At 41.8% G+C, this 13354-nt stretch overlaps 1 protein-coding gene and 1 long non-coding RNA gene across 3 annotated transcripts in view; one reads left to right on the top strand and one right to left on the bottom strand.

The window, feature by feature from the left end:
* The window catches only part of CA10 (carbonic anhydrase 10), a 543036-nt gene that overhangs the window by 187059 nt on the left and 342623 nt on the right, over positions 1-13354 (bottom strand).
* LOC129054933 (uncharacterized) lies at positions 3132-11550 on the top strand. Its single transcript, XR_008519558.2, has 3 exons — positions 3132-3845; positions 6589-6760; positions 11390-11550. It is a non-coding gene; the product is annotated as an uncharacterized LOC129054933 (long non-coding RNA).

Here is a 13354-nt window from a genome sequence, read left to right as displayed (position 1 = left end):
AGTACTCCACTATGTATGTGTGCCACATTTTCTTTATCCAGTCATCTGTTGATGGACACTTAGGTTGCTCCAAATCTTAGCTATTGTGAACAGTGCTGCAATAGATATGGGAGTCCAGATATCTCTTCAATATATTGACTTCCTCTATTGTCTAGTGACTTTCTATATTGTCACTAACCTCTAATTGAAAGCATTAGTTTCATTATGAATGTAAGCACCAACTATTGTAGTGTTATTGGTATCCACAACTAATTTGCTAATAGAAATCAGAGATACTTATTACATCAACTATCTCAAAATATTATTTTTACTCATCACTGCTTTGTAATTATAGTAGTTATTGGAGCAGCTGAAAGATCTTGTTTTATAATGCATTGATACAGAAGCACACATATTACCATATTACAAATTTGTTTTATATTTTATTCAATTACAAACATTATTCAGAGAAGGGTCCATAGCCACACCAGACTGTCAAAGAGGACCACGGCACAAAAATATTGAGTCGCTGCTCTTGGGGGAAGGAGCTTGGTTCCTGAATGACTGCATGGAGCAGAGTCCTCCCTTCCACCAAAGTCCTGTCATCCCACATTGGGCTATAGTGTAAGCAAGGAATAAGCCTTTCTTGTGTTGATCTGCTGAGATATTGGAGATGTTTGTTAAAGCCATTAGCCCATCCTGACTGGCTCTAATTAACCTTGCCAAACCCTTTAATTGTTCTGAGCTTTGGCTTCCAAACTTGCTCTTAGAAAGAATCTTACCCACACAGGATGGCTGGGAGGAGTAAATGGGAGAACTGGTATGGAAATGCACAACAGATGAAGGGTTTTTTATGGATCACCAAGTGGGGCTGCTTTTTCCCCAAGCCAGAGGTCAACAAACTATAATCCACGTTTTTGTAAATAAAGTTTCACTGGAATGCAGCCACACCCATTGGTTTACATATTGTCTGTGCCTGCGTTCATAGCAGAGTTGAGTAGTTGAGACAGAGATCCTATGATCTGCAAGTCTAAAATATTTATTGTCTGTCTCTTTAAGAGAAAGTTTGCCAACCTCTGCCCTAGGCCTTACTTTTCTCCTGTAAGTGATGGTGGGGAGGGATGCACGGCAGACTCTTTATGCAGATAAAAAGCCTGGGAGGATGCTATCCTCCTCAGGCTAAATGGGGTGCCTGAAGCTGGGCACAAGGGAACACACAGCATGCCTGCCACCTATGAACATTGGGCCAACTGAATTTAAAGCCAGAACCTGTGGCCCCTTTGTCACTTGCTTGAACCAGTTAACTGTATCGATGCATACATGGGTTTGCTTCCTTTGATGAGGTAGGCCTACATCCTCAGATCTGGAAGGCATGCATGGGGCAGAAGACCAAAGCTGGTTTGTCCCATATCTTTGCAGTGGTACATCCCTTCATATCGGTATGTAGCAGTGCAGAAGATATGCTCACGCCCAGTCTACAGATGATGAAACTGAGTCACAGAGGGGTTAAGGGAATATGGGAAGGAAACTACCATATAAAGACAAGCGTAGTCAAAGAATTTTCCCACCATGGTGTAATTAGTAAGTGGCAGAGCTGGGACTGTAACCTAGCTTGATTCCATGCCCAGCAGTCTATACAACCCAACATTGCTTTCTCCATCATTTTCACGGCTGTTAGTATCATCATCTGACTGCCTTTGTGTAGTGTATGTGTTTGCCAAGTATAACTGTGACAAGGCTGCTGCCAGAATGGTCTTTCAAGTGATACAAGTCAACTCTTGTTTGTCTCTGCTGTTGAATTGCTGTGTGATCCTAAGTAAGTCACTTAACCTCTCTGAGCCTCACTTCATTCAACTGTCAGAACAGAATTGTAATCCTTATCCTACCTCACTTTGTAATTGGGAACTCATTTAAATAAGAAAGGAAATAAGTTAGCTGAGTAAATCTTTCTTTTTTAAGTCTCTGCACTAAAAAAAAAAGTTATTTTTCTTTGAAATACTCACAAAACTGACAGCTGCCAAAATTAGCATCTGACTGTTTTTATTTAAGTATATCTTATTTGCTTCTATTACCACAGCACATCGTAGAATGATGTCCTTAAATGCCCTTCCAATGCTGGCATTACATCTTTCTAAACCAATCCTTCTTTCAGCTGTTGAAGAAACAAGCATCTAGGGAGGCAAAAGGATTTGCTTTGTGTTTCCTAGGAAGTATGAGCTGAGACTAGAACTCTGATCCTGGGTTCCTAGGGCCCTGTGTTCTCCACACTACTTCACTGACTCCTGAAGGGGGGATCGCTTTCGTGATGATGGTTCTCTGAGTGCAGAAGTCACACCTAATGTGTTCCTTTTCTTTCAGGGTAGATGTGCAACATTAAATTCACCAGTTTTGGCTTCAGAAAGACCTGGGTTTCCATGGTGCCTCTGCCACTGACAAACCATGGGATATTGAGCTCTTTTATTTCCCTCCTGCAGATTCTTAGCTTCTCCATGTGTAAAACAAGAATAATAATAGCCCTTACCTCACGGGTGTCAAGAGGTTAAATAAGATGATGTGGATAAAGCACGTAATAAAGTCCCCGGCATGTAGTAACACTATAAATGCAGCTGTTCTCATAGTTACTGTTTTAGCTGCCCAACATACGGCTCCTACATCAAAAGCCTCCTTTGTACAACTTACTCACGGGGCAGGAAAGAGGCTATGACATATCATCCTGAGGTCCATAAAAAGGATGCTAAAAAAACAAGTCATAAGCAACCATGGCTATCTGCCCAGTTTTATAATTGAGAAAAACAGCATCTTAGAAAATCACTGCTAGTTTAGGTCTCTTGCTTGGAATTACTAAATGTGAATTTAAATATGTATTTATTTTGCGTTGTGGTGTCAGCAAGTGTGGGTACTGAGGAAACCATCCATATGCACTTTAAACTTCCTGAGTTAGATCTCCTGTGGATGCCTTCTTTCTGGTCAAGAGTTGGTATCGGCCACTTGTTTTAATCTGCACTTGGGGCAGCCTCCTTGCTGGCCACAGAGCTGATCCTCACCTTGGTGGCTCCGGAGATCCATGGCATCACAAACCCTTACTATGAGATGTCTTGAAGCATTAAGCTTTGATGAAATTATGCCCAGGAAACAAGCCTCTTAGCCACGGACAGAGGTCACAGGCTTGCTGGCTTACACACAACCAAGCTCTTGGCAGAGCCCTGCAGGGATGGGAGCTGTTTGGGGCTAATTAGCCTCATTAAGAAACTGCTGATGAGCTAATGGAACTGAAATGTTGTCACCTTCTGAAGTCACTTAGCAGATTTGCAGCCTAAAAATAAAGTAACTTTCCAGCAGTTTCCCAAGGCCCCAAAGCCTGTGCTCATATTTCTTCTAAGAGGAAGTAGTGCAGGTGGGATTCTCTTCCCAGCTGGGCCAGAGCCTAGAACACGGAGGGGCTTCCAGTCCAGTGATAACTCTCCCGTCTCTTCCTGTTGCCTCCAGACTCAGCCTCCAGAGCTCTACTCAAATCCTGCTCCGGAAATGTATGTTCTCTGTCTCTGTCTTTCTCTCCCTCTGTTTCTCGGTTTCTCTGTCTCTGTCTGCCTGTTCCTCTTCGTTTATCCCCCTCTCTGTCTCTCCCTTTGTCTCTGTCTCTGTCTGTCCTTGTTTGAGGATTTACTCTGTGCTGAGTTCCCATATACATTTTCTCCCTTAATCATTATAAGAACCTGATGAGGCTGTTACTGCCATTGTTCCTGTAATGTACATGAGGCACAGAGAGGTTAAATGACTTGTCCCAAGTTCCACAGCTTGCAAGTTACCAGAATTTGAACCCAAGAAGTCTGACTCCAGAACGTGAACCTGAGCACCGCCCCCCGCAGGTAATACCCCCTTCAACTGTGAGTTCTTAGAATGTTGTTTGCACCTACACAATTTCCCACTCCAATGTGTTCTTATCTTGTGCATGTACAGTGAACCTCCCCAACTGACACACAGTGGGTATTCAGTCAATGTTTGTTGGATGACTCATGGGGTATAATCTTTTGAAGGCAATGAACTTGTTTTATAAACCTGGGGATTCCCCTCCCCCCGCTGATTTTCCTGTGCAAGTTAAGCTCCTAGTTTGAACCTGTTTTCTCTTTCTGAGTATCAGATAGTCTTTTTATTGAGAAAGTTCTTTCTCATGTCTAGATGAAATCTCTGACACACAAACTCATTTCCTGTAGTCTGAATCATATTTGAAAATTTCCACCTATACCTGAAGACTGCTTAATATCAAGCTACTTTAATAGGGCAGAAAAGCACGGAGCTTAGAGTCAGAAGACCTAAGTTTGACTCCTGACTCTGTTATCTATTGGCTGTGACCTTTGGCAATTGGCTCTAGATTCTTGAGCTTCAATTTTCTCATTTGTAAAATGGGAATACTAGTATCTACTCATTTAGAGCACTTCCCAGAATTACTGTGAGGGTTATGTTAGATAATACATTGCATCTAACTTGTACATCAGTTATTACTCTTACTGACCACAAACTGGATGCAGAAGTGTTTCTTTTTGGTAGAATAACTGAGCAGTGATTTATTTTGGATAGCAAATCCAGTAGAAATCTTGAGGATTGTTACCCCAGGTGGAACTCCTTAGTAGAAAAGCTGTAGCTGATTAATTTCTTCAAAGATCCATCCTCCCTCCCTCCCTTAATTCATTCCTTCCTTCCTTCCTTCCTTCCTTCCTTCCCTCCTTTCCTTCCTTCCTTCCCTCCCTCCCTCCCTCCCTCCTTCCCAATATTTATTGTGCACATAATGCATGCCAGGTACTAGATGCTAAGTGCTGGATATTCAGGTGCTAGATGCTGGGTAGATGAAACCAAATGAAAAAGCTCCTTCCCTTCATGGGAGCCCACAGTTAAAAAGGAAACAGAGACAGGTGAATCCCTAACCACCTCGAAGTAGGCCAAGTGCCATGGACAGCTGGAAAGAGGGAAAGTCAATGTTGAACGACCATCCGCTAAACCTTGGAATCATCATTGACTCCTCAGTTTCTCTTATATCTTGCAGTCCATCTATCTGCAAATCATGCCAGCTTTACTCTCAAATACATCATGAATCTGATCATTTGTCGTCTCCCCACAGCTGCTCCCTTGGTCCAAATGATTACCATCTCTCCCCAGAACTAATTTGAATAGCCTCCTAATTGGTTTTCCTGCTTTTACGTTCACTCCCATCCAGTCTAGTCTACATCCAGGGGTCAGGAAGAACTTGTAAACACCGAAGTCAGAACATGTCACTCCTCTGTGGAGCTCAGAGCTCCTCAGTGGCTTCTCATTTCACTCAGTGCAAAATCTGAAGTCCTCACAAGGTTCTGGATAATCTGGTCCTGGATACTCTCTGCTCTCACCTGTGGTCACCCCTTTCCAGCCCAGCCCACACACATCAGCCTCCTTGCTTGGCCCTGATGACTTCCAGCACACACTCACCTGAGAGTTTTTACAGAGACTTTGACACCAATCCTGGCCTAGACTATCCTTTCTGCAGATATACACGTAGATCATCCCTCACTTTCTTTAGGCCTCTGCTCATATCTCATATTAAAAACCCCATCCTTGGCCAGGTGTGGTGGCTGACACCTGTAATCCAAGCAGTTTGGGAGGCTGAGGCGGGCAGATCACCTGAGGTCACCACAACCAGCCTGGCCAACATTGAAAACTCTGTCTCTACTAATAATACAAAAATTAGCTGGGTGTGATGGCATGTGCCTGTAATCCCAGCTACTCAGGTGGCTGAGACACGAGAATAGCTCGAACTGGGAGGGAGAGGTTGCAGTGAGCCGGGATCCACCACTGCACTCCAGCCGGGGTGACAGAGCAAGACTTTGTCTCAAAAAAACAAAACAAAACAAAACAAAACAAAACAAAACAAAAACAAAAACAAAAAACCAAACAAAAACCAAAAAAAACCATCCTTGACCACACTCGCTCATTATTACTACCTGCATTCTCCCATTATTACTACTCTCCTGCTTAATTTTTCTGGACATATATAAATTGTTTAGGTGTTTACTATCCTTCACTCCATTAGAATGAAAGCTGGTTTGGTTCAGTGATGTATTTCTAGTAACTGTAACAGTGTCTGGCACATAGTAGGTACTCAACAAATGTAAGTAGGAAGAATGTGTAGCGTGGTGCACTAGAGACACATAAAAGGGGGCATCTAACTGGACTTGGTCATGAGTCCTTCTTGGAAATCTGCTCTAAGTTTTGAAGAATTGAAAGGTGTTAGGCAGGCAGAAAAGGAGGGAAGAAGGTATTTGATGAGGGGGTCCAAATATCGTGTGAGAAGACTCAAAGGAATGAAAGATCATGATTCATTTGTGAAATTTTTGGTGCTTCTAGATGGAATGACAGCCAGAATCCTTCTACAATGGCCTAAGGAGGAGACATAGCCTTACTCAACTGCCCTCCCCCACCCACTTTTGCTGCTTAATAATCCACTAGAGGTTTTATCAACAGATAGATTTTAAACATTTCCCCAAGCCCTGCCTTTTCTAACCTGGGCAGCACTTTATTTATTTATTTATTTATTTATTTTACTTTTGTTTTCCTTTTTGTGTTTCCTTTGATTTTTAACAGACATCGAAAGCCCATATGAAGAAGAGGGATCTTTCCTTTCTTTACATGTTGCTGTGCTGGAAGCCAACAGCCAGGAAAGGAGTTAGCGAAATGCCCAGGCGGTCACATCAGAACCTCGGCAAAGGGCCACATGGCTGGGCCAGGACAGATCAGCCAACTCCAGGAAGCCACGGTGGGTGTATGCACTCAAGTCACTGCAGTTCAGAGTAAGGAGCAGCCCTCCCGTTCCAGCCAAGGGCGACAGCTTTGCTGGTGTCCTCTACTCGTGGTTGGACGCTGCTCTGGAAAGGAATCATGTTCACTTTGGATACCAATTGCCAAGGGGCTGCTTTCCAGTTCTGCCCATCATTTTTGCTCTCTTCTGCATATCTGGGTTCTCCTCTGTTCTCTCTGGAAGGAATAGGATGAAGCCTAGGTGTGCTCACTATAGAGGGAGAACAGGGTGGAACTTTTCTGATGACTCCATTTTCCAGCTCTCAGAGCCAGAGACCTTCATGCTCCCAGAGCTGAACCAGTGGATGAGGACAATTCTTAAGACTTGAACACTGTGTCTGTGCAGTTAGTGCTCTTAGTGGTAGAGTTGTTAGAACTGCCCAGAGTTCTGGAGTTTCGGCTTCATAGGTAGCAGCATAGCCATGTCTGTGGGTCCCAACCTGTCATTCCAAACTTTTCTTTTTCTAGCTAGATCAACATAAATCATTTATTAAGTCATTAGGCTGTTAGGCATTGTGATACATGTTAGACATAACTGTCTCACTTATTCCTCTTTATAACCTTTCTCGAAGCTTGTCCTTCTTTCTTACCCCTCTCTGCTGCCATCACTGTCACTCCACCCTGGTTTATTTTTCTTCTAAACATTTACCATAACTAGGCTACATGATATTTCATATTATTTTTACTGATCATTGCTCTCTCAGACTAAGATGAAAACATCATAACAATAGAGATGTTTTGTTTTGTTAACTTATATTGCCTATGCCTCAATAACATAATAGGTGCTCAATAAATATTTGTTGGTAGATGAATGAACATATGAGTTAGGTTTTATGGCTCTTTTACTGAGAAATAAACCAAACGTTTGAAAAGGAGATAAATTACCTATGGTAACATATTCAGGATGTGGCTGGGATCAGATCTGAGCCAGGATTTAAGCTTGTGCCAGATGAGTTCAAAGACATCTCATTTAATACATCCCTTCAGGTAGTTTACACTCTAGCAGGGCCAGGGATTGGCTGGTACGGGCAAGAGAGGCACCCATCTCCCTGCACAATTTCAGAAGGCACCAACATTCAATAATCAAAATAAATAACATTGTAATGTGCTTTAAATAACTTGCAGCGTGCTTAAAATAACTTGTAATGTACTTAAAAATTCAGAAATTTTAATGCCAAAAACCCTAGGATGAACAAAACTTTAAAATTTTAAATAAAGGCAACATCAGTCTTATTGATTTTTTCCTTTTGCCTCAGACTTCAATATGGCTCAGACCAGCACTGATCTCATCCTTATTTAAAATGATAACACCTTGACCCCTGCCCTGCACTCTAATCATAGTTATGCATTGAATCTTTTATTCTTTGGGCATTTCTTCCCTCCAGGCCTTTGGGCAACAGCTCCTAGACTTTGGGATATCGGCCTCTTGAAATATGTGCACGTTTGTGTGTTTTATCTATATTCTTAAACTATGATGGACTGATCATAAACCACTGTGTGACATCTCTCACTGTTGCTTAATAAATTCTGACTTCCTCACTTTACTAAGCAATGGCCATTTGCAGGCGTGGCCTTGGCAGCGGTGCTGGCTAGCCGCTGGTTCGGTTTGTCAGTACCACTCTCTATACTGCCTGCTGTTGAACTTTCAGATCATTTTGTTGCATTTTCTTTATTATTTTGTGATCATGAGTGAAAAACAGAAAATGAAAGAGCTGAATCTAGCAAGAGGAAGCATAAGTCTGCTAATCTAATCTAATAGGAACAAAAATGGAAATCATTAGGCATGTCAAAACAATGCTTTCTCAGCTCAATCAGAGCCTCACTGCATTTTCCTGTTGACTGTGTGTCCACATGTGTAAGAAAAGAAGAGGATTAAAGAATGCATAAAACTGCTGAAGGTATATTATCAAAGATTGTGTCAAAAGCTGAAGTTAAATTAGGCTTCAATGCTTTTTTCCTTCTTTTTTAACTCTTCTGGGACCATCTTTGTAACATTTTTAAAATTATTAATGTAGAATATACTCTGTACCAGGCCCTCTTCTCAGCACTGCACATGAATTAACTTATGTAATCCTCGTAAGAACCCTATGGGGTGTGAACCTTGTCTGTTTTATATGTGCTGCCTATTATAGATGAAAAAGCAGGCACAGAGAGGTTAAGTAACTTGCCCAAGGTCACACAGCTAGTGAGCATCAGAGCTTGGACTTAACCCAGTTAGTCTGACTTCAGAATTCCATCTTTTGAACCAGGACACCAAACCTGTTATGCAACATGTACATCAACTGGACTTCACATATTTCACTTTTGCACGTTTTTGTTTTCAATTGCATACTCATTACATACAAACATAGTGTCTTGCCTATGACTCTCTCCCATTTTTGCTCATCCTAACCTTTGCCTTTTCTAGGCTCAGATAAAAGCTACCTCTTCCATGATAAAGGAAACGCAACAAAATGATTCAAACGTTGCACAACAGGCAGTATAGATGGTGGCTCTGACAGACTGAACCAGTTGCCTTCCCTGATACTCCAAGATAGGACTTCTTTATCAATCTTAGCATGCCCATATGCCCATAGCACTTAATTTCTCAATTTCTCAATGTACTTTATTGTTCTTTCACTCTATGCACTTATAATCTGTCTTAATCCATTGTGTGTATTTCATCTTTGCATTGTGCAAAATAGCAATGGTATTAAGTACTTGCTGAAGTGGGTACAGAGGAATGGGGCCTGCCCAGTAGTAATGGCCTTTCAGCTCCTGGGAGGCCTGAGGTTTTCGTGGATTTTCTATGACCTTTTTATACTGTGGATGGAAAGTATAAAGTGCTATATACACGTGGAAGAACTGAAGTGTACTATCTACTGGAAAGTGAAGCAGCAAGTGACTAATGACAACATCCTTTCATGGAGATGACCCTTCTGGGACACCGTCGGCAAAGTTCATCATTGACATGGTGGAAATTGCACCAGGTTGGTTCCGGGAAATTCTGCCTTCAGGTTCCAACGTGACCTTTCCAGCTCCAACGTGAGGAAGGCAGCTTCTTCTTGTGTAAAATATGGATAATTACTCCTGCTCTGTGTACCTCACAGGCTGTTGTGACAGCAAATGAAAGATGATATGAAAGGACTTCATAAGCTATGAAGCAATGAGGCAGTTGGAAGGTGATCAGATTTTCCCTGGGTGGATTTAATCATGCTTAATTCATTTTCCATGCATCCTTCAGAGCCCTGCTTGTGTGGATATTCAGAGTTACTCCTAGCTCCTGCCTCCACTCTTTCCCACCTGTTTCTGCTCTGGGAGGCTGGCCTTTAGGGTCAGCAGTGGCTCCCTTAATCTCTGGCTGCTAGTTGGGTTTGGCCAATGAGGAGCCCCGGCAGGAGACTGGAGAGAGGAAGGAACAAGAAGCCAGGGTATTTATTCTATTGTCCTCTCCCAACTCAGGGTCTCATTGGACTGGCTATGTCCCTCAACTGAGGTCACTGCTGCCCTCAAGGCAGCCCTCTCTACCTGGCCCTCTCATTCAAACAGCTAAAGGCAGTGACAGCCAGTGCTGGACGCTGCATTCTCCCTGTGGTTTCTCTATACCTTGCACATACCTTTGCAAACAGTCCCTCTACCAAACTCGCCTCAAGTTCTCCTAATAAGTGCTATCATTTCCTACTGGGACCCTCAAGATTCATCTGCTCAAGGTTTTACTTGCTTTATGAGGCCTTCCTAGCAAACCTGGACCCAGCAGACAGCTACTCCACCTGGCACTGAACTCAAAGCTCTCACTGTTTTTACCAATTTTGGCAAAGTGAATACCATGGAACATTCAATCTAATGGATAGTAGTGACATAAAAATTATTTTCTAATACCTTTGGGAGACACAAGGTTAAACAGACTATATCACTACCACCCCCTTTTATTTTCAATCTGCAGGACTTCTCAGAGCATTTCATTTGGTTTTGTGCATATTATGCACCACTAGGAGAGAAACACGCACACACACACACACACACACACGCATACACACACACAATTAAACTGTAAGAAGCCTGTTATAAAATGTATCACTAAAGATGTTAAAATGTGAAAAAATGTCGGTCTTAGAATTGATGGAATATGATAATATGTAGACATTACAAGCTTTCTTACTTGAGGAACCCTTTTTGGAAAGAAAATCTCACAGAAATAGAGCTTTAGGGACATATTTTGGCAAACTCTTACACCTTTTACTAGCTAACAGCATACACAGTATCTATATATTTATTTCATGATTGCATTAAAGTAGCTATAGATGATTAATCTCTTGCTGGCAGGTAATCATTTAGTCCCATCTTAAGACATAGAGTTAACACATCCTATGGGCTCTGTGAGCACTTGGTGGTTGAGTAGGCTCTTGGCACAGACTGGCTAGCTCTTTACCAAGCCTGGTTCTGTTCCCTCCTGTACACAAAATGAACTGCATTTCCCAGCTTTCCTTAAACTTAGGTGTGGCCATGTAAGTTCTGGCTAACAGAATGTAGTCAGAAATAATGTGGACCACCTTCAAGCCTGGCCCATAAAAATCTCCCCTTTTTGTTCTCTTCTCTCATATGCTGGCAGGATGTCAATACCCAGGACAAACTTGGAAACCTTGTGTTGAAGATGGCAGCCACTTCTTCAGCCTCCGTCTCTGAATACATGAACTTCCACTACACCCCTCTTCCCATTGCCACTGTTTGGACTTAGAGTGAGCAAGAAATAAATTTCTACTGTACAAAGTCACTGAGATTGTAGAATTCGTCTGTTACTGTGTCTGGTGTTGTACAAACTAACACAGCCTCTTGTGACTAGGGAATTAGGAGGTCTAAGGGGGTGGCCTATGGCTGGGCACTGCAGACAGTGGTTTTCGTGGAGGTTATATACAGCCTTGGCCTCTTCAAACTCAGAACATCCCTCTGCATCCAGTCTTCTCTCTGAAGTCTCCCACATGTCCTAGCTAGTCTGGCTATTCCCTGCCCATTCTTCCTGCTCCTGTGCACATAACTGTATGCAAGCATTTATTAAATTGCTTTCATTTCTCTGCATACATGTTGGTCTTCATCCTCTGACCATGAGTTTCATGGGGTCAGAGACCTTAATGTATTATTGTCCCTACTCTTAATGTTTTATGTGGGGCTTGGCATTGGGTAGATACTAAAAAAAAATTTTACTGAATGAATGAATTCCTAGGACTTATTATAGCCAAAATAAGGAATCCCAAACTTTTACTTCCCCACATATTTAGACTACTTCCCAGTAAATTCCACCATTGAAACAAATATAAAAACTAACTCAAGACACTCCAAGAGGAATCAAAGCTTCAAGAACAACAAACATGGAAAACAAAACAATTTTTATGCTCAAACTTTCCAATAGGGTGGTGTCATAGCTAAATGCATTTTGTTCATGGAATAAATCTTTCAAAGATTTACTGGTAAACATTTATGTTGAGTTGCTTAATCTTTTTTGTCTCTTTTTTCTCATTAGTAATATGTGAATAATAAAAATACCTAGTTGATATGAACAGTTATGTTAAAATAGTGCATGGCACATAGCCAGTGCTCACTAAATGTTAGCTATTTTCATTATATCATAGGTGAAGAGTTTCATTCCGTGATCTTATTAAGATGTCTGGTTGTTACTTAAGTTAGTAAACCACCCCCCAAAGTCAGTTCCAGCTCATAGCCTGTGTCTGTATGGCCCTGCAAGCTGAGAATGATTGTCATATTTTTACGGGATAAAACAAAAAAACAAGGAAGAGCAAAAAAAGAGCATGCCTAAAATATGTACTGTTTGGTTGTTTACAGAAAAACGTTTGCCAATCCTTGCCTAAGGGTAACAGCTCAAAGACTGTCCCCATGGATGTGTTTGGAATCCTCTAAGCAGCCCATTGCAGCTTCCCTGCAGTTTCCTCCTTTAATTTTTAAAGTGTTTGAAATCTTTACCAACTCTGTAGCTTTGGTGGCTGTAAAGATTCATTAAACCTATGGATTGTCCAAGCTGTTACAGAAACTGAACAGTGAGGTGCTGAGGCTGTGTTCCACGGGTGTTCAAAAGATTACCCCTGTGGTATCTTGCAAAGACAGAGCCATGCAAATGACGGCAGCCATGAGGAGCTAAATTGAAAAGCTTCATGCTAATACTTAGGAAAAGGAGTCATAAGGGACGTATGCAATTGACAATCAGTGCAGCCCTGTAAGCAGAAAGACCACAAAGGGAAAGAGAAAGGAAAGTAGCATTTACTTACGTACCTAGTATATGCCAGGCATTGTGCTAGATGCCTTCTTTAGCATAGTAGCATTTTAATTCTCATACCAGTCCAGTGAGGTGCTTATAATTATCACCCCAACTTTTCAAACAAGGAAACTGGTTTGAGCAAGTGGTTTGCTCAATCAAGGACTCATTCAAACAGGATTGGAGTCCAGGCTAGGCTGATTTATAAGCCCTTGTTCTTTCCTAGAACATAAGGTGTTTGAAACTTTGTTATGATGTTTAGAAGTAGCCCAACCCACAGAAAGAAAGGGGTCAATATAGACATAAATAGCT

The sequence above is a fragment of the Pongo abelii genome, chromosome 19, assembly GCF_028885655.2.
Source record: "Pongo abelii isolate AG06213 chromosome 19, NHGRI_mPonAbe1-v2.0_pri, whole genome shotgun sequence".
NCBI classification, from domain to species: Eukaryota; Metazoa; Chordata; class Mammalia; order Primates; family Hominidae; genus Pongo; species Pongo abelii.
The sequence above is the reverse complement of the archived record's forward strand: the minus strand, read 5'-3'. Positions and strand labels throughout refer to the sequence as shown.